At 30.0% G+C, this 3,707-nt stretch overlaps 1 non-coding gene across 1 annotated transcript; it reads right to left on the minus strand.

Annotated features, from left to right (window-relative positions):
* Positions 1 to 889: 889 nt before the first annotated feature.
* On the minus strand, positions 890 to 960 carry TRNAS-GCU (transfer RNA serine (anticodon GCU)). Its single transcript has one exon. It is a non-coding gene; the product is annotated as a tRNA-Ser (tRNA).
* Positions 961 to 3,707: the final 2,747 nt, after the last annotated feature.

Consider the following 3,707-nt stretch of genomic DNA (forward strand, 5'->3'; position numbering starts at 1 on the left):
TTAGTAAAGCCTTTTAACTCAACCAATTATGCCCAAATGACCAGTGGTGAAGCCTAAACTCTGGGGGGGGGGGGGGGGGGGGGCTGGCTGGCTTTGGATTTAAAGAAACAAAGTGGCCGGACACAACAAGTATAAAATTTTCAGATGAAAAACAGAAATTTACCCTACTTAGCTAAAAAATTACGTAATTTTTCGGAGACAGTACGTATAATATCATAAGGCATACCCCCCACCCCTCTTCCTATGGGCCTCAAAGAAGGTCCGCCAATTGTGTTTTGATGGTTGAGTTTACCACCTCGGATTTTCAAGATAGAAACTTTGCTATGTCATATGAATCCTTAAAGGCTAAAGGAACACTCATGTTGTAATCACATCAAGTTTGGGATTAATGATTTAATTCATCAACCTGTTTAGGATCAATGTTAACCACTATGTGATAGAAAAATGTTTAGCGACCAAAAGCACAGATCATAATACCATTGGTCATTACACATCATGATGAGTATGTATTTAAAAACCGAGTTCCAAATCATGAACCAAACCATTAAATTTGGTTTCTCAAACCGTAAATTATGACCGAAATGCATGCATCTCTAATAATTGAACTAGTCGATTATTTTTAGTTTGGTCGTGCTATTAGTTTCAATAGTTTATAAACACCCTTGAAACTAGCTATGTAAATGTATATTTTTGCTCTACAAGTATTATACATGCAATATTTAATTATTTATGCCAAAATATTATTTGATTTTTTTTCATCAACATTGGTAGACCTTTTTTAAAAAAAATAGTCTAAAAAGATTTGCTCAGAATTGCCTATATATCATCCGAACTGGATATAATACAATGGACCCAACCATCGCAAGGCTTATTTCTTCATGGCAAGAGTTGCACCAGCCGGGAATCGAACCCGGGTCTTTACCGTAGCAGGGTGCTATTCTACCACTAGACCACTGGTGCTTGATCTATCATTTTGAAAACTTACTAATGAGTATGTGGAGTACAGATAAATACATGTCTTATTTTGAGTTGTAGATTTTTATTTTTAAATATAGTAGACTAACTTCAATGCTGCTGCTTAAGCTGTTGAATTAGGCATTTGGAGTGAAGTTGCTGACTTTTACGTAAGGGCATCTAATAGTAACTGAAACTCTATATTAAACGAAGCGATTAAGCGCCCGGGTTGAAATTTCTTTCACTAAAGTCAAGTGATTGAGGAATTTGACAAGCAATATCATTGTACATGATTCATATACAATATGATGGTATCTGCATATCATATATCTTTGCACTCATATCAATATATCATTGCAACATAAGTTGTAAGTCAAAAGAGTTTCATGAATATATGAATACCTTCAAACACAAGTGCATGAACTATACCTTATAATCCAAAATCATAACTCAAAACAATCACTAACAAATCCTCACATCATTGGTTAAAATCCCTCATAATTTTCTTGAATTTAGCTCAAAAGTATATACATTCATGTTATGCAAACGGTAAAGCTTATTAGTAGTAGACCAGCAAATTCATAAAAACAAAACATATATCTCGCAATTTATTAGCGTTGGATAACAAAACATAAATAACCACCAAATAAAACATGGTTAGTTTGTGTTATACTATTTGGAATGGAATCTATGGGGAGTAAGAAAAGAGGCTCAGAAGTAGTAGATCATAATCACACAAGCTCCTCTGATGATGAATTTCGTTAAGGAAAGAAGAACGACATGCTCTGATGATTATAAGGTTTCGAGTGATCAGCATTATTCTTTGGGAAATTCACAGCATTATAAGCTAGCCAACGTGTATGAATCATTTAACAAACAGGTTAAACGAGTCGTGTTCGTGTTAACCCAAATTTATGTGTGTGTGTGTGTGTTGGTGGCCGGGGGGGGGGGGGGATAAAAGTTGAAATCTCTGACACAAATAATTCAGCCCGTCAACGATTGACACCCATGTATCTAAACACCTATTAAAAGTGTTCTAAATTATGCAATTATATTTCTCATTTTCTTTCTTCTAGGTTTTTAAATACTAGAGTGGTGACGTGACGGATCATGGTCTATGTATCTTACTTCCAATCTTTCTTTTTTGATAGAAACCATTAACATGAAACAGTGACACAACATCAATCAAAACTATGGAGTAGTTTTTTTTCTAAAAGAGTGAAAATAATATTTACTAAATTGGTTTTAGTTGAAAAATATTTCCCAAAGTAGTGTTTTAATCATTTGATAGTTTCTCTCTCCTTATTTGAGTGAATAACTTTAATTAGTTAAATATTTACGACTTAATAATCTTATTAAGTATTATAATTATAATTTTCTAACCAGGTTTACTATTTATAAAGTATAAAATATATCAAATTTTATTTATAAAACAACTTTTGTCATATCTTAATAGTAAAAATGAAACAAGAAAAAGAATATTATATTAATATATCCATTAGTTTTTTTATTTTGTATAACTCGTTACTGACACATAATGGAAAACTAAACAAAATTCCTAAATCTATATATTCTAATAAAGTAAAATAATTGTAGACATGTGTCAGCTTGTTAATCCTCACAATTTTTTCCCCTTCAAAACTAATATAGTCATAAATCAATAATTATTTACTTTCATTTTACACTTCATTAATATTATTTCTATAACATAATTAAATTATTATATCTATACACTTTTATAAAAATAAATATTTACATATTGTAACATTATACATTGTTAGAATATATTTCACAACATAATATAATATAATATAATTCAAGAGAAAATATCAAATAAGATGTTTGATTATCCTAAGAAGGCTAGATAGGAGGGTATTTTTGTCTAATACCTTAATATTGAAAACCCACTTAATTTAATTTCAAAAACCCATTTAATTAAAACACACTTAATTAAAACCCACTTAAATTTTAACTTATCTCCTACAACCACCACCGCCCACCGCCACCACCTTGCCGGAAAAGTCTTCGGAAATTTCGTCAGAAAATAAAACACTATGAAAAACACAATGGAAAAGACACAATGAAAAAAACACAATGGAATAAACACTATGAAAATAAAAACACAATAACAAAAACACAATGAAAAACACAATTAAATTACACAATGTAAAAAACACAATGCAAAACACACTTGTATAACACAATTTTGTAAAACACAATTTTGATAAAACACACTTTCTAAACAAACCACGAATTTTTTTTATTTTTATATAGCAATATGGTACTCATATAAAAGATAAAAAAAACACTCGTTATTATGGTGAAATTGTTTGAAAAAAAAAATGTCGTATAAAAAAGTTATGAGCGTTTTAAAATGATTGGGGTATTTGACATGTGCCTTGCATGTGGAGAGATAAAGTCAACAAATGTGTTATCCCTATTATGCCTTTATCCTTGTTTTACACTTGATGATCTCTCTAATCTAATCTCAACCATTCAATTTTAAAATGAATGGACAAGATTATTTCCTATCATTCCTAGGAAAACTAATCTTCTTATTATAACTCAACCCATTATATCTATACACTTTTATAAAGATAAATATTTACATATTGTAACATTATACATTGTTAGAATATATTTCACAACATACTTGGTGAAATCTAAAAATCAACAACAAACGTGTTTGTTAAATATTGCAAAGAATCTAATTTTAAATATTATCATTAACATATTATAATATGTATATTATT

The sequence above is a fragment of the Bidens hawaiensis genome, unplaced genomic scaffold, assembly GCF_021521415.1.
Source record: "Bidens hawaiensis isolate Kalapana, Puna unplaced genomic scaffold, B.hawaiensis_p1.1 tig00023039_1, whole genome shotgun sequence".
Classification (NCBI taxonomy): Eukaryota; Viridiplantae; Streptophyta; class Magnoliopsida; order Asterales; family Asteraceae; genus Bidens; species Bidens hawaiensis.